This window comes from Ascaphus truei, chromosome 13 (assembly GCF_040206685.1).
Source record: "Ascaphus truei isolate aAscTru1 chromosome 13, aAscTru1.hap1, whole genome shotgun sequence".
Taxonomy (NCBI): Eukaryota; Metazoa; Chordata; class Amphibia; order Anura; family Ascaphidae; genus Ascaphus; species Ascaphus truei.
In genome coordinates this window covers 46,842,850-46,866,857 of record NC_134495.1, presented here as the reverse complement: position 1 = coordinate 46,866,857, position 24,008 = coordinate 46,842,850, and positions in this window count along the sequence as shown.

The window sequence follows — 24,008 nt, the reverse complement described above, 5'->3', positions numbered from 1 at the left end:
TTTTTGGTAGTTAGAATTTGGATGATAGTGGATAGTTTCAAATAGAAATGTTTTCACAATGTTTTGTTTTTAGGAATTGATTAGTGAATTGTGTAATTGATTTTGATTTGATTGTAATTGATTTTGAATTGGATTGATTGATGGTAATTTTTTCCTGTTTAGTGCTTGCTTTGTTTTTATTTGATTGTTTGGATGACATTAGTTCTTGTTTGTTATTGTTTCTTATATTTTGAACATTGATTTAGCATAGTGTTTCTTGATGCACAGATTAATTACATCATGTACACAGTGTACAATTCAATTGTTTGATTGGCATTTGGTATATATTTATTAGGCTAGGTGCTGTGTTTTCTTGGGAGATGAGATTTATTTTCTTTTGCTATGTGCTGATTTTAATTTGAGATGAAATTTGCTGTTTTTTGAGATGCTATGTGTTGTTTTTAATTTGACATGATATGTGATTTGATATGCTGTTTTTACTTGTGTATTTGTTGGTAATCCTTAACCATCATTTATTTGTACTGTATATTGGTTAATCATGCTTTTATATATATATATATATATATATATATATATATATATATATATATATATATATATATATATACAGTACATACAGTGTTCGACAATTATATACATTTACTCGCCTGGGGCGGGTGGATTTAACCCCCGGGCGAGTAAATATTGGACCAAGCAGCACACGTGTGTTTTTTAAAATTTCCCGCGCTCGCGCTGCTGTTTTTGCCGCGCTCGCGCTGGAGAAAAAAATAATAAGCCGGAGGCGGGTTCATGTTGTTGGGGGAGATTACCCCACCTCCGGCTCTCTGAGCAGTGGCCTCCCTCCTCAGCGCTTCCACTCCTCCCCCTTCCGGCAGCCAGCCCCTTCCACGCCTGTCTGCCTCAGGCCCCTGCAGGGCCATCTGTCGCCCCTCCCACCCATCGGGCCATCCGCCCCTCCCCCCTCCCATCGGGCCATCCGCCCTCCCCCCCTCCCATCGGGCCATCCGCCCCCCCCTCCCATCGGGCCATCCACCCCCACCTCCCATCAGGCCATCCGCCCCCCCCTCCCATTGGGCCATCCGCCCCCCCCTCCCATCGGGCCATCCGCCCCCCCCCTCCCATCGGGCCATCCGCCCCCCCCCTCCCATCGGGCCATCCGCCCCCCCCCTCCCATCGGGCCATCCGCCCCCCCTCCCATCGGGCCATCCGCCCCCCCCCCTCGTATCGGGCCATCCGCCCCCACCCCTCCTATCAGGCCATCCGCCTCCCCCTCCCATCGGGCCATCCGCCCCCCCCTCCCATCGGGCCATCCGCCCCCCCCTCCCATCGGGCCATCCGCCCCCCCTCGTATCGGGCCATCTGCCCCCCCCTCCCATCGGGCCATCCGCCCCCCCCTCCCATCGGGCCATCCGCCCCCCCCTCCCATCAGGCCATCCGCCCCCCCCTCGTATCGGGCCATCCACCCCCCCCCCATTGCCCCTCCCATCGGGCAATCCATCAGCCCTGCTCTTCTCCTCTGATGGCCAGCTCTGCTGTTAGCAGGGGAAATCCCCTAACCGGAGCTACTCCCTGCTCTAAGCAGGGGAAATCCCCTAACCGGAGCTGCTCTCTGCTCTAAGCAGGGGAAATCTCTCACCCGGTGCTGCCCCCGCTGCCATGTGCGACCCCTCCTGCCGTGTGGGGGGCCCACTGCCGTGCAGGTGAGTGTTTGTGTGTGTGTGTGAGTGACAGACTGTGTGTGTGTGTGTGTATTTGTCTGAGTGAGAGTGAGTGTCTGTGTGTCTGTGAGTGTGTCACTCTCTCTCTCTCTCTCTCCCTCTCCCTGTGTCACCCTCTCCCTCTCCCTGTGTCACCCTCTCCCTATCCCTGTGTCACCCTCCCTCTCCCTGTGTGACCCACCCTCTCCCTCTCCCTGTGTCACCCTCCCTCTCCCTGTGTCACCCTCTCCCCCTCCCTGTGTCACCCTCTCCCTCTCCTTGTGTCACCCTCTCCCTGTGTCACCCTCTCCCTGTGTCACCCTCTCCCTGTGTCACCCTCTCCCTGTGTCACCCACCCTCTCGCTGTGTCACCCTCCCTCTCCCTGTTTCACCCTCCCTCTCCCTGTGTCACCCTCCCTCTCCCTGTGTCACCCACCCTCTCCCTGTGTCACCCACCCTCTCCCTGTGTCACCCTCCCTCTCCCTGTGACACCCTTCCTCTCCCTGTGTCACCCTCCCCCTCCCTGTGTCACCCACCCTCTCCCTGTGTCACCCACCCTCTCCCTGTGTCACTCACCCTCTCCCTGTGTCACTCTCCCTCTCCCTGTGTCACCCTTTCCCTGTGTCACCCTCTCCCTGTGTCACCCTCTCCCTGTGTCACCCTCTCCCTGTGTCACCCTCTCCCTGTGTCACCCTCTCCCTGTGTCACCCTCCCTCTCCCTGTGTCACCCTCCCTCTCCCTGTGTCACCCTCCCTCTCCCTGTGTCACCCTCCCTCTCCCTGTGTCACCCACCCTCTCCCTGTGTCACCCTCCCTCTCCCTGTGTCACCCTCCCTCTCCCTGTGTCACCCTCCCTCTCCCTGTGTCACCCTCCCTCTCCCTGTGTCACCCTCCCTCTCCCTGTGTCACCCTCCCCCTCTCCCTGTGTCACCCTCCCTCTCCCTGTGTCACCCTCCCTCTCCCTGTGTCACCCTCCCCCTCCCTGTCACCCTCCCTCTCCCTGTCACCCACCCTCTCCCTGTGTCACCCTCTCCCTGTGTCACCCTCTCCCTGTGTCACCCTCTCCCTGTGTCACCCTCTCCCTGTGTCACCCTCTCCCTGTGTCACCCTCTCCCTGTGTCACCCCCTCCCTCTCCCTGTGTCATCCTCTCCCTCTCCCTGTGTCACCCTCTCCCTGTGTCACCCTCTCCCTCTCCCTGTGTCACCCTCTCCCTCTCACCCTCTCCCTGTGTCACCCTCTCCCTGTGTTACCCTCTCCCTGTGTCACCCTGTCCCGCTCCCTGTCACCCTACCTCTCCGTGTCACCCTCTCCCTGTGTGACCACCCTCTCTGTCTCCCTGTGTCACCCTCTCCCTGTGTCGCCCTCTCCCTGTGTCGCTCTCTCCCTTTCCCTGTCACCCTCTCCCTCTCTCGTCACCCTCTCCCTCTTTGTCTCCCTCTCCCTCTCTGTCTCCCTCTCTCTGTCTCCCTCTCCCTCTCTCTGGCTCCCTCTCCCTCTCTCTGTCTCCCTCTCCCTCTCTTTCACACTCTCTTCTTCGCTCTCTCTGTCGCACTCTCTCTTTGTCTCTCATTCTCTCAGTGTGTGTGTCTCTCATTCTCTCTCTTTCTCTGTGTGTCTCTCTTTCGCTCTCTTTCTCTGTGTGTCTCTCTTTCTCTCTGTGTGTGTGTGTGGGTGTGCCGCTCTCTGTGTGTGTGTGTGGGTGTGCCGCTTTCTGTGTGTGTGTCTGTCTGTCTCTCTCTGTCTGTCTCTCTTTGTGAAGCGCCGATGTCCAGACACTGGTTAAGGGGTTCAGGAAACTAGTCATTCACATCTGGCTTTTATTTCTAGATCCGACATTGACACACACACACACACACACACACACGTCTAATTGTAGTATAATGTAATACAATAAATACATTTATGTCAAAAATGAATGTTGTTCTGACTAGGAATTTATTAAATGTATTTTATTTATATATTTTATTTTAAAGCGGGGTTGGGGGCGGGACTAGGGGCAGAGTTGGGGGCGGGACTAGGTGGCGAGTAGATTTTTTGGTTGGGCGAGTAGATTTTTGGGTGATTTGTCGAACACTGTATATATATATATATATATATAACCATCACCCCATATATATATACACACACACACACACACACACACACACACACACACACACACACACACACACACACACACACACACACACACACACACACACACACACACACACACACACACACACACACACACACACACACACACACGATGAAGCCACTGTACAAATGATTGGGTGAAGTGTGGGGGTTCTTGCCTGGGGAGGGTGGTTAGGCCTTGTGGGTGTGTAGGGGGTGAGGGTTAACCCCTTTATTACTTTCGCGGTTAATAACCGCTAAGGTGATTAAGGGGTTAGGGGATATTAGAATGTATTTGCGATGTATATTTCTGGCAACGGAGGACAAAGGGACCTTGCAGTTTCAAGAGAAGATGACCATCATATTTGCTATGGTAAGTAGAACTGTATTTATTAACTTTATTTATGCATGCTAATGTTGTGTTTAATAATGGGCAAATAATCTATTATCCATATCTGAATAATAGTTATTTTGCCCATTAATGTACTGTATATGTTTGGTGGTGGGGTGTATTGATTTATTTACATGTATATGACATGTTTATTTTTTTTTTACATACAGGGTTGGTTCCTTAGGTCTGCGGGGACCTCTGGGGGCCCACGGATGCCCACGGGTACCATCTGCGGACCCACACACAGGGGACACCTGTGGAGAAGAACCGGGGGCCCCACAGCTGTGGTGAATCTTCCTCTGGTCTACCAGGCTTTTCAGGATGTCTTCAGCAAAAGGCAGGCGGAGGAACTACCTCCTCTTCATCCTTTTGACTGTTCCAGCGATCTGCTCCCTGGTATGGTTCCTCCCCGGGGGCGGACTTAACCTTTGTCGGAACCAGAAACTGTACTGCCGCGGCTCATTTTATTCTAACACATCGCCGGTTTTTCCCTGGCTTTTTCCTGGAATGCGACGCACTTCACCGGGAGCATGCCGCATTAATTTTGCGTTCTCAGCCGCGGGTTATGCGCGGTTGACGCGCGGTTGATGCGTTTATTGACAATGGTTCGGATTTAATAGGTTGAAATTCTTCGCGTGTCCGCCAGATGGCAGATATTCATGAATTGTGGCGCTTCAGTAATGTGTCAACTTGCAGGTGTTTCGTTGAAAAAAGATACTGTACCACAGTGTGCCATTGTAAATTGGCCTTGAGACTGAAGGAAGAGGTTACAAAAATGTATCAATTTAGGCTTTTCATATTAAAGAAAGACAAAGACCAGTTTCTGTTACAGTATTCTCCAGAGACCCGCCCGCCATGAGTGTCCAAGTGCAGCCCGTTTTCCAAAAACCCGACAGAAGTTACGTGTATTTGATATGGGCCGCGATTAATGCAACAGATGATAAGATGGCAACAGTTGTTCAAATTTATCAGTATTTTATCGAAAACTATGACTTTTACAAATTTTCGCCAGCTCCTCATACATGGAAGCGTGCAGTAAGGAAAAGCTTATGTAGCGTTCCCTGTTTTTATCGTATTGAGCCACAATTTGTTGGAGGGTATTGGTGTGTATCACCGGCTTTTTCCTGTATCTATGATCATGCAGATGGCAAAAGGCGAAGGGTCGTGTTAAAACCAACTAAGAAACGACAGTCGCTGCCAAGCAATGCACCAGCACCGGCTTCCAATAACGGTCCCACCGTCAGTGACAACCCTTGCTGTCTATCCAGCAAGCCTGGGCCGGATTTCGCGTGCAGTTTCGATCAAGCTTGCATGTACCTAAGCAATTTCCAGCCTCATCAGCTGACTACAGGTGTACTAGTCCCGATGCAAACTATCGACGTGGATGATCAAGAACACTGGACTGGCAGTGGACCGGCGCCGGCGCCAACTGAATGGGAAATTCTATGGTGAGTATTGTTGCCGTATTTTTTTCTGTGTTTTTTTTTTTTTGACAATGCAGTATCAATATCGGTGCGATTCAAAAGTCAAGCGATTCTCCTGTAAGCAATATCATTGGCTGAGCGGCTTCTCCAGTACTGTGCTGCAGATACTGAACAATTGGTGGAACGCTAGGCGCATGCGCATTGGAACCTTCTTGAAACGCATATGCGTGTCATTACATCGATGGTAGGCACATGCGCATTTGAACAGGAGACGCCCCCCGATAAAATTATTGGTGGGACTGGCTGGGAACTTCTTTAGGGGGCTGACCATACTGTAACAGTAAAACTTTTCTTTTTGTTTTTCCTCAGAAAAGAAAACGGCAAATGGAGGGATTTCGATGGATAATATCGCTTTGTGTAACAATGCCTGCACATTGCTGAATCGGATTTAAAAAAACACGTACCAGAGTCTACAGTTTAGTGGCCGTTGTTATTGATTATGATAGAATAATGTACCTGAAACAGTATGCTGATGTTTCCCGGCCGTACAGTATACAATACTTTTTTATATACAGTATACTGTGTAATAAACCCGAAAAAATAAAAAATATGCATTTATTCTACATGTATTACAGTACTGTACATACAGTACAGTATGTGTCTTCTATACAGTGCCAGTACATACAGTGCAGTACAGTATGTGTCTTCTATTTTTTTAATACTCTTGTACTGAGCATGCCTACAGTATACAGTACAGTATGCCTGGACAGTAGTGTACATTCTAGAAACACTATATTTTGTTGCGGTATCAAAGGAGCCAATGGAACAATGTGAAACAAATCAACATGTTCTTTTATTGGTGGAGTAAGTACAAAAACATTTATTTACAAATACTGTACAATGTAGAAACATTTTAAGTGCACAGCAATTCAAAACATCAACAGGTGTATGTTTTACTGCTACAGTAGTGAAAACATTTATGCATAGAAAGTTAAAACATTTACAGCCAGTCAGTATGGTTTACAGTCACATGTTATAAAAACAAATTCTTTATTCATAAAATATACAAAATGCAACATCTCCTTTATTAAAGAATGGCAAGTCAAAACATATACAGTGGGATGGTGTGCAAAACAGTCTGCACCACTACAGTCCTAGAGGGCAGCAAACAGGCCAGGTTTTCAGGCAAACCTTTGAAAACCGTGCCTGTTGCGGCCCTCAGGGACTGGAATTGTGCATGTCCTATGTGTGTGTACAGCAAGTTAAAACGTTTGTGTATACATGCAAGTTAAAACGCACAAACATATTTTTATTAATACCAGTTACAGTAAAACACACAACATCTCCTTTATTTAAATACAGTACAGCAGGTCAAAACATGTACAGGAAGTCCTCGTTTTACAACGCTTCACTTTACAACGAATGGCTTATCCAACGCTATGCAATGCACACCTATATTCATTTTTACAACGCCAAAACGGCTTATCCAACGCTCTAACGACGCTTTGCAACGTTGTGTATGTGTGTATATATATATACATTCACATAAACAACGTTGCAAAGCGTCGTAAGAGCGTATATATACTGCTGCGGCCAAGTTTATTCGAGCACTTGCCCGTTCTTGGCCGCAGCAGTATCCTGGCGCGCGCCGGAGGGTGACGGGCGCGCGCCGAAGCAGCGGAAGAGCGCCCTCCGATCGGGGCACTCTCCCTACCGCTGCCGGATCCGCCGGGTCCCCCGGAACCCCCTGCCGCCGTCCCGCGATCGCGGAACACCAGGGCTCCCTCGGGGAGCCCTGGACGCGCGTGCAGGGGGCGCAGGCTCCCGATGACGCGTGACCGCGCGTCGGTGACGCGTGACCGCGCGTCGGTGACGCGCGGCACGCCGAGGGGCGGCCACTAGCAAGCCGGGAAATCTCCTGGCTTGCGGAACCGGCCACACTTTAATAAAGTGTGTCGGTAGTGTATAATATTATACTATATAATATTATATTATACTATATAATATATTATTTATCATGTTATATTATATATATAATACACTATATAATTTATGTGTGTGCTGCATATCTTATTGCCTGCATAAAATATTTGGTGTATTTTAGTGTTAAAAATGCCTTTGGGAACGGAACCTTTCATTTAAACAGTGTTCCTATCGGAAAACGTGTTTCGCTTTACGTTTCGCTTTACAACGCCATTTTGAGTAACACATTGTGTCGGATAACCGAGGACTGCCTGTACAGTACAGTTCAGCACAACAGTATGGTCTTACAGTGCCCGTGATTAAACCAGAAAGTCCACCAGATTGTCCGTCCATGGCCGATTCCTTGCATGGCGCAAAACGCCATTAATGCAGTCTCGAACGCCTTTCATTACAGGATCTGTAATTGGATAAAAGCGCCGCAATTCTTCCAGAATGGTCTTTCTTAAATTGGCAGGAAGCGCCTTTTTTACGCGATTTCCTTGGTAGTTCACTCTGAAGGCCCAGTCGCAGTACAAAGAGTAGGGCACATGGTGCTTAAAAAGTAACAAGACGTCCTTCCTTGACCAAACGATGTGCCAATTCGGCTTCGCCGGCCCATTCCTTGATGGGGTTCGAGCCCTCTATACTAACCCAACGGCCCTGCTAAAACTCCCGGGTGGCCGCTCTAACCCAATAAAAATCCAAAACGGCACCAGACAAGGCTGCCCCCTTCCCCCTTTACTCTTCGCCCTGTCCATAGAGCCCCTGGCCGCCCGAATCAGAACGGAACCCACTGTAAAAGGAATCCTAGTCGGAGACAGGGAATATAAAATTTCTCTGTTCGCCGATGACATTATTCTTACCCTATCAGATCCCCTCACCTCCCTCCCCAACCTAGAAAAACTTCTAGACCAATTTGGCCGACTGTCAGACTATAAAGTCAACACAGACAAGTCAGAGGCCCTCAATATCTCACTACCGAACCCCATATGGACAGCCCTACAAAAGAAATTTAAATATAAATGGAATAGTTCCCATATCAAGTATCTTGGGATTAAAATAGCGAGCTCATATGGCTCACTATATCAAACCAACTACCCTCCCCTCTTCCATCAGATCATAAGAGATCTTGAGACCTGGCAAACCCACCAGATCTCCTGGTTCGGCAGAATAGTATCCACCAAAATGAATATCCTTCCCCGTTTGCTCAACTTTTTTCAGACCCTCCCTGTCCCCGTCCCGCTAGCAGAATTGAGAAATATCCAGGCCCATATTCTGCGCTTCATCTGGCAACAACGGAGAGCCAGGGTCCCACGGTCGGTACTTTTGGCGTCGAGGACGAGAGGGGGTCTGGGGGCGCCGGATGTAGTCCGATACTATCAGTCAGCCCAGCTGAGGCAGGCGGTGGTTTGGAACAACCCCCCGGCCTCTAATTGCTGGTTAGAGATAGAGACGCACCACGCGTCCCCGACCCCCCTCTCAGCCCTACTATGGACCCAGGCCCACAAAAGTAAGAAGCCCCTGAGACTCAGCCTCGGGGCGATGAGATGCACGTGGTCGACATGGTTAAAAACCAAAGGGAAATATGGCCTAGCTTCAACCCCCTCTCAACTGACCCCCTTATTCGGGAACCCGGATTTCCCTCCCGGCTGTTCCCGATCCCAATTCAGCCAATTTCAAGGCCTAAATATCAGAGTGGTTGCGGACTTACTGGAAAACGATGAGGTCATGCCCCTCCGGGAACTGCGAATCAAACTAACGTCCCCTGATCTCCCTATATTCCAATACCTGCAGATCCAGCACTTTCTAAGAACCCAATCCCCCAGCCTAAAATTCCAACCGCGCTCCAGATTTGAGACCCTTTGCCTCAGAGGCGAGTACCAAAGGGGCCTCATCTCAGAGATTTACAAAACACTAGAGGCGGCCCAGCCCCCCCCTAACCATTTGTATATGCAAAAGTGGAGCGAAGACCTAAACACCAACATAGACCTTGAGGACTGGGAGGATATCTGGGAGGCAGCTACCAAAACATCAATTTGTTCCGTCACAAAAGAAAATATCTACAAAATATTATTTCACTGGTACCTGACCCCGAGTAGACTGAGCCAAATCTACCCAGGCACCCCAGACGAATGCTGGAGGGGATGCGGTCAAAGGGGGGACATGTCCCACATTTAGTGGACATGCCCGGAGATCCAAAAATTCTGGACCCGAATCCAGAGCCTCCTGACCGAGACCCTGGATGTAGAAATACCCCTGGACCCCCTGACCTACGTGCTGGGAAAACCAATCGACGACCTCCCCACCCCTATAGCTAGACTCACAACAGCGATACTAACGGCTGCTAGATGCTGCGTAGCAGCGGCTTGGAAGAAAATCAAAGCCCCCTCCAGAAGAACGGTAATCGCTAGGATGGATGGAATTATGAGTATGGAAAGACTGACGGCAATGCTGAAACAAAAAATGCCGCAGTTTTACTAAATTTGGGAACCTTGGCCAGGATCAGGCGCCCCAACTCTCACATAAACTTTATCGCAGTATTAGCCCCCTGACCTCCGAACCCCAAACCTCCCCTTCCTCCCCTCCCATCTCTCTGTCCAAGTCGTTCCCAACTATCCACCCCTCCTTCGTCATCCCATCTCTTTTTCACTACTGAAAATGGGAAAATGGACTATTGTGTGTCATCAACTCCACCCATGCTATGTACATGTACCGCACCGTACTCCTGTGATGGCTCGTCTGCCAATGTCTGTAACATGTACCAATACGCTGTCTGACACCAATAAAGGAAAAATATTTAAAAAAAAAAAAAGTAACAAGACATACTTGTGGAGTGCACCAGCACTCATCACCCTATACTTCTCCCTGAGCGCCGGTGGCAGATCGCACAGGGTGATGTCGGGCACCGTATCGATGTGCGCGAATGTAGGTCTTCTGGGAGCGGGTGTGCTTGAGGCGACGGGCGATGTTAGGTAGTCTGGGAGGAAGCTTTCCTCCAGTCTTGGTCGCCATGTTGTCTCCTTGCGTGGTCTTGACGGGGTTGTCATGTCCTCCTCAACGGCATACATGTACACTACATCTTCTGGTGGAGGTATTTGTATTTCTGGTATTTTGTATAGTTATATTTATATTACAACAGTATACAGTATATATTTTGCATATTTATATTTATATTACAACAATATATATATATTGTATATTTATATTTATATTACAACAGTATACAGTATATATTTTGCATATTTATATTTATATTACAACAGTATATATATATATATTGTATATTTATATTTATATTACAACAGTATACAGTATATATGTTGCATATTTATATTTATATTACAACAGTATATATATTTTGAATATTTATATTTATATTACAGCAGTATACAGTATATATTATGCATATTTATATTTAAATTACAACAGTATATATATTTTGTATATTTATATTTATATTACAACAGTATATATATTTTTTAGATTTATATTTATATTACAACAGCATATATATTTTTTTTATACTGCTGCATATTAATAGTTTGTTTTTCTTTACATTGTAGGGAGACAACTCTTCTGGTGGACAAAATAAGTGAGGAGAATGATGAGAAGAGTGCATTAAGGGTCAAATACACTCTGCAGGAAAATCACAATCTCACTGTATCCGAGACCAGCATAAAGAAGATGAGACGCAGCATTGAATGGAAATATGGATGTGTGAGGTTAGTACTGGACAGTACAGGAGGTAAAAGTGTTGTTTAGGAAACTGTACTGTACCGCTAAAATTATTTATTCCTTGTCATTACAGAGCGTACCCCATGATACGGGACATAAACAAAACAAAAAGAGTGCTCCAGGCCCAGGCATGGATCGACAGCGGGGAGACTTTCCAGGATTGCATCTTCACTGATGAGTCTACTGTGTCGCTGGAGAGATTTGCAACCTTTGCATTCCACAAAAAAGGCCGCATATCTTTGAAGCCGCAGCCAAAACACCCCGTAAAGCTGCATGTGTGGGGTGCCATCTCTAGGCGTGGACCAGGATGCATTGTCATCTTTGAAGGTAAAATATATAAAATATAATGTAGCCTTATGCACTGTACTTTACTAGTGTAGCCTCACTGTATGCACTGTACTGTACTATTGTGCAGTTTTTTGAGCACTTTTCTTTTCTTGCTATAGGAATCATGAATAAAGCTTTCTTCCAAGACAACATTGTCCCTGAGATAGTGCAAGACATCACACGCGAGTTCCCGGATGGTCACCGTTTCTACCAGGACAACGATCCGAAGCACACCGCGTCAACAGCGCATATCCTTGAGCGCGGTATCAACTGGGTGAAGACGCCAACGGATTAAGTGCGGTAACCGTGTCTCATTTTTTTCCCACTGTTTTTACTGTGTACTGTATCTCTTAAACTAATTGTCCTTTTTTTCCAATGACAGATCGCCAGACTTCAATCTGATCGAAATGGTCTGGCATCAGCTGAAGGACCATATCCGGAAAGTGGTGAAACCCTCCAAAAAGGATAAGTTGTTGAAAGGCATAATGAGTTTTTGGAACGATGTACTCATCGTGGAATGCTGTAATAAATATATAGACCATATTGCGACTGTGTTGCCCATTGTGATCGTGCGTAATGGGCAAGCATCAGGAAAGTAGTACTGTGCTGTAGTATTGTAAGTACAGTATGATACAGGTAAGTATGGCACAGATTTTTTCGTTCCTAATAGTCAGAGTATACAGTAGTTCCAGTTTTTTCTTTACAGAGAGAGCAGCACCAGCCATCTGGTTACATAGTATTTAACAGTAGTCAGAGTATACAGTAGTTCCAGTATAGACTAGTTTGACAGTAGTACAGTGAATGCCTACTAACTGCTCAATTTTTTTCTTTCCAGAGAAAGCAGCACCAGCCATCTACAGTAGTACTACACATCACACAATGCCATAATACAGTACGCACATAACTGCACTAATTTTTTGTTTTCTTGTATTTTCAGGAAAAAAGTGTGGCCTGGGGGTAGGTGGGGTGTTGTGTTCAGTCTAATCTGTTTGTACAGTCAAATGTACAGTATATAAACAGCAGTAAAAATACAAAATATACTGTGACAAGCGCTATACCTAAATGTGACTGTGCAGTGCACAAATGAATTAAACAGTGCAGTGCACAAAAAAAAAAAAAAAAAAAGCAGCCTGGTGATCTACTGAGGAATATCCCAAAATAAACCTCTACACATGAATACAAATACAAAAATAGACATAAACCTGGCGCATGTGATATAAATGTGAAGTGATATTAAAGTCCAAAGTTAAAGGATATACAGACTGTAAGTCCCAATCCTGAAAGGTCAGCTGATGATAGATGGTTTCAAAGTCACAGTTCACAAAATGTAAAGCATACAGTCCTCTTCACATTGTATGTTCAACCTGCAGATGTGTGACATTAAGCAGAGAAACAGGACATTGCGCAGTATATTTGATTGCCAATGTTGCACTTAATTTCTAAGCTCAATAGATTGCCTACTTACTAGAATAAGATGAAATACATGCAGGGGAGAGAATCTGTGCTTGGAGCCTTCTGTGTCCTGGTCGCCTTCGGTAAATCACGAACCCCTCGTGGTGTCCTCCGCTACCGTGGATGTTTAGGAAGGTCTCCCTTTCAGGAACGTAGTCTCCTGGATCAGTCTTAGGGTCCCTGCTGTCTTTTATTCTCCAGTGGGGATAAAAGAGGGCAAAGGATTGCGCAGAAATAAAAACTTTTATTGGACGCCTACCTAAAACAGTTAAAATACTCACAAAAGTCGGTGAGTGTAAAATCAAAGAAGTGCCCGACCCAGCACACCCAAAAAGCTGCACTCTGTCTCTGAATGTCCGCTTCGGTGCCGCGTGTACCTCGTGAGATTCCGGCGCGGTTCGGATGACGTCACCGTCTCCTCTCAGTGACTAGCAGCTTGAGTGTGGGGGGAGGAGCCTAAGAGGTACTAGGGAGGAGCCTAAGAGGTACTGCCCCCCACACTCAAGCTGCTAGTCACTGAGAGGAGACGGTGACGTCATCCGAACCGCGCCGGAATCTCGCGAGGTACACGCGGCACCGAAGCGGACATTCAGAGACAGAGTGCAGCTTTTTGGGTGTGCTGGGTCGGGCACTTCTTTGATTTTACACTCACCGACTTTTGTGAGTATTTTAACTGTTTTAGGTAGGCGTCCAATAAAAGTTTTTATTTCTGCGCAATCCTTTGCCCTCTTTTATCCCCACTGGAGAATAAAAGACCGCAGGGACCCTAAGACTGATCCAGGAGACTACGTTCCTGAAAGGGAGACCTTCCTAAACATCCACGGTAGCGGAGGACACCACGAGGGGTTCGTGATTTACCGAAGGCGACCAGGACACAGAAGGCTCCAAGCACAGATTCTCTCCCCTGCATGTATTTCATCTTATTCTAGTAAGTAGGCAATCTATTGAGCTTAGAAATTAAGTGCAACATTGGCAATCAAATACTGTATACTGCGCAATGTCCTGTTTCTCTGCTTAATGTCACACATCTGCAGGTTGAACATACAACGTGAAGAGGACTGTATGCTTTACATTTTGTGAACTGTGATTTTGAAACCATCTATCATCAGCTGACCTTTCAGGATTGGGACTTACAGTCTGTATATCCTTTAACTTTGGACTTTAATATCACTTCACATTTATATCACATGCGCCAGGTTTATGTCTATTTTTGTATTTGTATATAAACAGCAGTAATGATGTACACAAAACCTCTCCTCTCTCAATGAACTACTGTACTGTACACAGAATGAGGAACAAGATACAGACGGAAAAAATAATATTACTATATATATATATATATATATATATATATATATATATATATATATATATATATATATATATATATATATATATATTATACATTACAGTATATATTATTAAATAATATTCTTATAAATGTGCATTATTCATGTTTATCCATGATTTACAAATGTTTTCTAAATGTTTATCCAATTTCAATCTGCCAGAAGAACTTAATAAAGACTGCATTATGTATAATTCATGATTATTTTTATATTTTTATTTTTTGGTTCCTGATAAAATAAAATAAATATTTATTTACATTCCTGCTAATCATAATCATTGACAACACCCCCCCCCACACACACACACACACACACACACACACACCACACCAATGAATAAGAATGAATGACAAAACAACATGAATCAGTGAATGGTTTTTTTTACTCTCAATTCTCACAATGCTGTGCAAATCAGATTTACATTTCAAATTTGAGAAGGCATTTTCCAAAGCGTTACCGTAAACAAAGCCTCAAAGGGTTGGGGGGGGGGTTGGGTTAATCATGTGCAGTAATCAGCTGGCTCCCATCTCTAAGAGGATTACACGCAGGCGCAGTGAGGCTTTGTAGCTCGGCTATGGACGGATTAAGAACACAATGGCAATATTCAGAAAATTAACGACTCTGTGGAGGGGGGTTGGGTGACTCATGCGGAGTAAGCAGCAAGCTCCCATCTCAAAGAGGATTAGAGTACATGCAGGCGCAGTGAGGCGATTGACGCTCAGCTAGGGACGAATTAAAAACACAATGACTAATTTCAGAAAATCAATGACTCTGTGGAGGTGTCTGTCGACAAGAGTTTGTGTGTGCGTGGGGGAGGGATGAAGGATTAGTTGTGCAGCAGTTCAAAGAAATTACATAGAATAGAGTACAGTACAGTAATTTCAAAAGGCAGTTCATCATAATTCTGTAATTTGATCCCTACACCCCCAAATACAGTACATAAAAAGCACACAAATCAACCATGTGCAGCCAAATGCACAGATTGAATATCGTAATATCAAGATTGTTTTTGCAGGCTTGTGGATAAAATAACAGTTAAAAAATCATAATTAAAAAAACATTTTTGGGGGGCACTCAAGAAAGCAGTGGTGGGTGAAGTTACAGGCGCATGAGCAGGAATCAACTACCCATCCGAAAGAGGATTACACACAGGCGCATACTGTAGAGAGGTGATGCTCTGTGCAAATCAAATTCGAGAAGGTATTTTCCAAAGCGTTGCCGTAAACAAAGCCTCAAAGTTCCCATCTCAAAGAGAATTACACGCAGGCGCAGTGAGGCTTTGTAGCTCGGCAATGGACGGATTAAGAACACAATGTCAAGATTCTGAAAACTAACGACTCTGTGGAGAGGGGGGGGGGCGGTTGGGATAGTCATGCGCTGTAAGCAGCTAGTTTCCATCTGAAAAAGGATTACACGCAGGCGTAGTGAGGCTTTGTAGCTCGGCTATGGACGGATTAAGAACACAATGTCAAGATTACGAAAATTAACGACTCTGTGGAGAGGGAGGGGGTTGGGATAGTCATGCGCAGTACGCACCTAGCTCCCATCTGAAAAAGGATTACACGCAGGCGCAGTGAGGCTTTGAAGCTCGGCTATGGACGGATTAAGAACACAATGTCAAGATTCAGAAAATTAACGACTCTGTGGAATTTTAAATCCTTGAGCTAGCCATGTGTGTGTTTGTGGGGGTGGGGGCTACAGGGCAAAACTGCATGAAGTTCAAAGATAAAGACATACTTTAATTTCAAAAGACAGTTCATCATAATAATACACCCCCAAATACAGTACGTAAAAAGCACACAAATCAACCATGTGCAGTCAAGCGCACAGGGTCGCAGTCAAAAGCTACAGCACAGATTGAATATTGTAATACAGTATCAAGATGGTTTTTGCAAACTTGTGGAGGAAAAAAAAAATTGGAATAAAATTGGGGTCACTCACTCAAGCAAGCAAGCAAGCAGGCAGTGGTGGGCGAAGTTACAGGCGCATGCATTGTAATCACCTGCTGTCAAGCAGGAATGTGATTGAAACCAGACACACGTTCAAAGGAATGGTGTGGGAGAGATGTACTGCATTGTAGAGAAGATAAGAAGTTGAAATACCCTGCAGTGCAGTTAATTATCCTGAGCGAGGGGAGAGCGCTGTATATGCCGAAATGTGACACTGTTACAGTACTGTACACGCCTATGCGTTGCAACAATTTTCAAATGAGACAAACTGTATAGCAGCACTGCAAATGCATGTACTGTATACTTTAAATATGCAAATTTACAATTACTGCACGCACACATAAGCTGTGTACTGACGTAGGTTGAAACACGAAGGTATTAGACTTCCAAGATAACAGCTCGCAAACGCCCCCCTGAGTTTTTACACAGCATTGCAGTATTGCAGACAGCGAGAATAAAATGCTAAAATCACGAGCGCTAAAATAACGCAGTTCACTCCGGGCGAAACAAACAGAAAACCGCACCTAACCGGGATAATCTGAGAGCCGCGGATCTAGCCGGTTTAGACTCAGGTCGGCCGCCACTGTAGCTATAAAGGACTATATTGAAGAGAATCTGTCTCGCAGATTTATTCAAAAGTCCAGCTCCCCCGCAGGTGCGGGCTTCTTTTTTCTTCAGAAAAAACATGGGTCCCTAAGACCCTGTGTAGACTAAAGGGGTCTTAACAATAGTGCCCAATATCATGCAGTAGCTACAAAGGCAAACAAGATCTTATCTTGCATCAAACGGGCAATGGATGGAAGACTGCTTAAAACACCAGAAATGCTCACTATGAGTATGTCGTCATGCCCTTCAAGCTATGTAATTCCCCCACTGTTTTACTATATTTTGTCAATGAGATCTTCAGAGACTTGCTGGGTTCTTGTATCGTCGTCTATCTTGACGGCATACTTATTTTTCTAAATCCTTGGAGCAACATTGTGAGCAGGCAAAGATGGTGCTTCAACGCCTTTGTGAGAATCAACTGTTTTCCAAGCTTGAAAAATACGAATTTGAGAAATCTAGTCTTGCTCTACTTGGATACATCATATTTGCTCAAGGCTTATAGGTGGATCCTGCCAAGGTTTCTGCCATCCTAGATTGGCCACTGCCCAAGGGACTTAAACCCTTCCAAAGTTTCCTTGGATTCACGAACTATTACCGTAGTTTCATCTGGGATTTCTCAAAAATAGTTGCACCAATAATGGCCATAACCAAAAAGGGGGCAAAGCATGTTTCTTGGTCTCCCGCAGACACGAACTGCCTTTCTCAAATTAAAGAGACTTTTTTTCGCTGCTCCTATTCTTGTTCACCCGCACTCTCTCAGTCCGTTCATCCTCGAGGTTGATTCTTCTGATGTTGGTGCTGGTGAGTACTTTCACAGAGAACGGATTTCAAGTCACGTCTGCATCCTTTTTGTTTCTTTCTCTTTCCTTCCAGTTTCCTTCTGAGAGACTGACGAGGCACCAGGATTGTTGGTTTCCTCCTTCCAGGATTGTTGCTGCCATAACTCCTAAGGTCATGGACCTCATTCTTAAAGTCCAATGTGAGTTCCCCGCTTTTATCTACAAGGAGGTATTTTTGTACCTCTATGTCGGCTCTTTTTCCCCTCCTCTCTTCATCTACAAGTCGTTCAATGGGGCCATCAATCCAGGATTGTGGGACACCCTAGTGTTAAGAAAATGTGGACAAAGGTAGGAGGCCGTCACCTGAATACCAAGTCTTTCATGAGGTCTGGCTCTCGACGCAGAATATTCGCTTACATCAGCCCTCCGCGAAATTGGGACTATATTTTATCGGTCCTTACAGGATTTCCCGGAGAGTAAATGAAGTGTCCTTCCAGCTGGAGCTTCCTGTATCACTCAAAGATCCCCTCCACATTTCTCATATCCTTACAAAACAGGCAATCCGTAACTAGTTTTCAAGAACTCTACCTCCTCTTGCTCCTATTTCCGTGGATGGCCAGCTGGAAAATGTCATCCAAAAGATTTTGGACTCCCGTGTTTTGAGAAGGGCCTTTCAGTACCTATTCGATGGAAGGGATACGGTCTGGAGGAGAGGAGTTGGGTCAAGGCGTCCAACGTTCACTATTCAGCATTGGTCAAGAGAATCCACACAGGTTTTCCTACCAAACCCGCTCCTGGGCATTCAGAGTCTGCCCCTAAAAGATCCCCCAACATGGCCACCGTGGCAGGATGTCTGCCTCTACCAACATGGCCACCGAGGCAGGAAGTCAGACTCATTTTGGATATATTGCCTGCATCTGCCTGCTCCCTTTATAAGTCTTCGTTGCCCTCTCTTCCTTGCCTATGCAAGGTTCTGTTTAATTTGTATCCTGCTGGAAGCCTTGTCCTGCTTCCTTGTTCCTTGCCTGTGGCCGATCAACCAAGCCTTGACGATTCTTCCTTCTCTAGCCCTGACCTCAGAACGGTGACCCCTACTATTCTACCTTCTCCAACCCTGACCCAGGAACAGTGACCATGATTATCCGGGTTTCTCCTGCCCTGACCTTGGACCCAGACCTCATATTCTACTCTTCAGGGTTTGGATCACAGGTATGGGTCAGTCTCTACTCTCTACCTCTGCCTAGCCGGTCTGTCTCCTGGACAGTACACAGAGATGCACGTAACAGTAACAACAATATATACCCCTTATCACCCACAGCAGCAGGTTTAATTGAACGCAGCAATGGGTTGCTGAAGGGGCAGGTGAAAGCACTCACAGCATCGCACACCCTCAGAGGGTGGAAAAAGGTGCTCGGAAAAATGACCCCATACAATATGATGGGTGGAAACATTGGGGAAAAACTCACCAGGCAATAGGACCCCATACCCTAGAGTTACACCTGACGCAAAAAAATGACGTTTCGCTGGAAATATATGACATCTGAATGCAGGGACCACTGCCCTCTGATGCCCTCCTGGTGTTAAATTTATATACCAAACTGAAGGAAAGGGGGTGGGTGATAGGGGAGGTGATGGTAGAGACTGACACTCATCAGTGGCAAATACAGCTAACTGGGACAGATATAGACCGACATATTGAAGCTGGCACTGTGCTTGGTATAGTCAATATAGTGATCCCAGCACCCATTGTCTTACAGGTGGAATCAGGGGATCCTGAGTTGCAGCAGGGGATTAAGGTTTGGGTTCTAGACGATCTGAGAAAATGTTGAGAAGACAGAAGGGTGGGGGAAAGTTAGTGTAGCAGGATAAGGAAGTACCTGTTTAGTGCTGATAGCTGGGGAACACAGACCTGTACACCAACCCTCATACAGATTAATTCCTATTGTTTAATGTTTCCTACTTTTGCTGCATATGGGGGTGTCATGGTGGACCAGTACTTATTAACAATTTTATATTTTTGGGATTCTCGATTGAACACAAGGAGGGCAAAATAAATTGTAATATATTTCCTTAATAGACAAAAGCACGACAACCTCAGAATACACTTAATACAACACTGACTGGGATGGGGAAACAAAATAAATTTTCATTAGCACGAAAACTGCAGAAATAAAGTCTCTGGCTTAAAGTTCTTTTGGCTAGGTCATAAGTTGCCAACCTAATAACTCGGCCAAATGAAGAAAGTTTGTTCTTGTTCATTGGAATTCATTCGGAAGTCTCCAGGGCTAACGAATTCCTGAAGTAGGGGTCAATCCTTAGTTACAATGTTATTAACCCCTTGCGTCCTGGTACCGCTGTACTTGAACGGATTCTTGAGCAAAGCTTGGATAAGTCATGAATCACACAGGGGATAGCTCGGCAGGCAGTTTTATAGGGTTCACAGACCTATCTCTAACATGTATGCCCAATCCCCACCGTGGGAACATTTAACCCACCAATCCCCGATTTGCCCAGAGTTTGCAGAATGGGCAAAAAGAGCTTTCCTGTTTGCAAAGCGCATGTGTCAGCTTGACACCTATGCGGTTTATCATACCGGGGGTCCACCCCTAACTTGGTGATCCTCAGTCTAGGGTTTGGTCCCAAGGTGACAATGGCTCTTGCTGAGTACCGGGATCTGGCACTCAGCAACTTCCCGGCCATTTTCACACTTGGAATCTCTGAGGCTTTTCAACCCTGCACTTCACTAGACTCAGAGTCTCCCACTTAGCAGGGGCTCTCTGAAGTACAGGGAGGAAAATACTCTCAGCTCATTCACCCTTAGCATATTTACATACTAAAGGATTTTTCCCAGGCTTGCAGAAAAAACCTTTCCTGCTTTTACATTGAAAACCAACAGTAAAAATACATGTTATTAATATAATGTGTTCTGCTTATGATACGGGAATACATTTTATATGTGGGTGTATGGTTTCTTTATTCTGGGCTAGCCCCTTGGTTCTCGAGTTAGCGTACTTAATTGAAAGGTGTCTATTGTGGTTTCCGTGGTTAACCTAGTTCTCACGGCAATAGACTTTCCCCTTTCAATTTAAGAACGCTAACAAGGTGAGAGGTACATTTTGACAGCATCCACTTCAGATTTAACCGCAAAGCACTTATTCAATTGACCTTGAGGTTACGAGGTCAAGGGCCTAGAAATGGATACCCATTCTTCAAAGCAGACCTGCCATACACAGCCACGCTTCTTCAATCAGCGCTTGGCTCAGCGCTCACAACGCCGTCTTGTGCCTAAAACCCAATACTACAGTTTGTATGTATTCTCATTACTGCAGACAGGGATCAGGCTGTAAAATGGGGACAAGAAGGATGGTGCAGGGGAAAACAGAGCAGTGTGTGCATATACAGTTAACCCCTTCACTCCCAATGTGATGTAGGGCTAATCAGCCGGGTAAAATACCTTTATTAATTGCCTGATTAACCCTGTCATCGCCACAAGGGGTTCAAGGAGTAACTATTTGGTCGCTCAACATCTTTGTTACAACATGCCAGCAACTGACCAGATTGCTGGATCTGCAGAGCCAGTAAAGAAAATGGATACACATTAAAAGGTGGTCCATGGACTTAATAAGACTGCGAAGAATTGGTCAATAGCAGTCAACCATTTTGGACTAATGTTACTGGGATCAATGTCACTAAATGCCCCACGCAGGGTGTGCTCACGCGACGAAACTGCACTGCTCCCCAGCTGCATGGCAAGATTCCTCATTGCACTAACAAAGCCCACTTGTCTCCTGCACCCTCTGTCCAATCCCTGCCCCTGAAGGGGCCACGCCTCCACTCCGCCTCTCGCACTGATTGCTCCAGCCTTGCAATAAACACCCTGCATGCTCAGTCACTCACTGCTGAGCATAAACCCTTATAGCCTTGTGTTCCTGCATTCCTGCTTTGCTGTGCCTTGATAATGACCCCGGCTTGTCACTGACTACCCGTACTTCTCCAACCCCTGACCACGGCACAACGGATAACGACTACGCTGCTGGCTCCGCCCCACGACCTCGACAAGTATCTGGACAAACCCACTCTCTTCAACCCAGACCCGGCTACGTTGACAATCCACTTTCCATACATAACTCTGCTGCTGTGGGTGCGCAGTTCTATATTTTCCCACCTCAATACCGGGGTCACGCCTTGTTTGTGGTGAGCACAAGCATTACACCGGGTGCGCCGACTGGGAGACCAATGGGATCCGTCGATCCAGGGATGTTATCCACAATGTGTCTGCCTCCACGTGGGTGGTATCCTGCTGGAATGTCCCACGTGTGGATAGTCTTTATCCCTTGCAGAGTGATCTGGTCCCAGATCACAATACTCAGGGTTGAGCAGCATTGCAGCTGTGTCCCTATACACAAGCGACTAATGGGGCAGTGTCCCTACCTAAGGGCCTGTCCCTGTAGCAGCCACAATCTTAGTATAGGTCGGGGCCTAGCTGGGGCCTATCAGGGGTTTTCTGGCCTTGTGCAGGGGCTACAGACACCTTGCACATACATCCTCCCCTATCTGCATCCCAGCTCCAACTGGCTATCTGGCCTGAGCGCGCCAAATGTACAGTATCTATCCCTGCAGGGGAATCCTCGAGTCCTATTGGCTGCTGTGGGTCAAGTGGTGCCTTGCCCATATGCACCCAGGGGATTGTAGTCCCCGCGGAGCCTATCCGTATAAGCCCCCGTGTGCGCTGTAATGGCCGTCGCGGGGAACCTTCTGTGCATGCGCAACTGGGTAATGGCTGCCGGAGCTTGTCCTGCGCGTGCGCGCGCACTCCAACATGCCAGCTCCCTGCCGAGGGGGCTGCCGGCAAGCCCGCCACCACCCGCAACATCCCCCATGGCAGCAGAGGTATGGGGGGCAAACAGGAAGACCGGAGCACCAGAGGGGACCAGGGCTATATATAGTTTTAGCAAAATACTTTCAATATTACTTCTTCAGCAGTTATTTATCAAACATCATTCATTACCTGAAACACATGTTTTGGTGTGGTATTTTATTTATTTCCTGAAAGGACATCTAAACTCCAATCTTTGCATATTTGCATTGTCTCCCCACGGAAACACAGATCCTAGACTTCACTGTGGGAAAAAACCCAATGTGAAACCAGAATGGATTTAAGACCCCGTGGTTTATGTCTGATGTTAATGGGAAATGCACCTAGAGGCAGTTTAAATCACTTTCCCTTGCAGGTGCTTCAATTGTAAGAAACCTAAAATCACATTCCCCCAACTAATCTTATCTCTCCATCCCATTACTCCCCAAATTACAAGCTATAACAATAAAACAAAATAGGTACAAAATGTTAACAGACACTGACGGATGGGTGACTGGTAGGGTCTGTTATGTATGAATCCAGTTTGCTACATTTTAGAGCTCAACTAAGTCACCATTTTTTAAATCATATTGATTGATTCCCTGCTGAATCCTTTGATCTACACTGATGGATCAAACAGATAAGAAATGCTCAGAATAACTTTATGAGAACGGACAAGTGTGGTACATGACCTCACATGTGTAGGGTGCAGGGGCAACTTTGACCCTTTTATAGTGAGAGACCAGGAATGGTATTACTTTGCAGCCCAAGGGACCAGCAAAGTGTTAATATATAAATGAATTGCACAAACAAAACATAACAAAGATATCTCAAATAGCAAAGTTTTTATTGTAAAATTAATCTTTGAGGAGTTTTTCTTTCTGATGAAATACCATCTTATGCTAAATCACAGCAACCTCCCAATTGAAAGTGTCCCTCGTGCCAGCGGCAATTACTGTAATTCCTCATTATAAACATTGTTTACAAACTTCTTTTGGGCCTGAGGGGAAACTCTTCTCAAGAAAAACCCTAATTCTCTTGGTTAGTTTTCTTACAGAGTATAGAGTGTTAGCAGATTGAGCACAGTTTAGACTATGACCCTATATCCTTAGCTTAGCCAAGTTCCTATATTAATGTACAAAATTATTTTGTAGGCAACTGTATTATAAATGGTGATTACTAAAAGGTGCATAATATTTGGGCCAAGGAATGAAGATTACTGAACTTGTAATGTGTTGGCTTTTAAAGTGTCTCTGGCATACATTCCACTTGAAATGCAGTGGAGAACGGTTTTGCTGCTATCTGTTCATCATATCCTCTATTCAATATTAGCTATAGCATCAATAATGAAGATGTATACATCACTT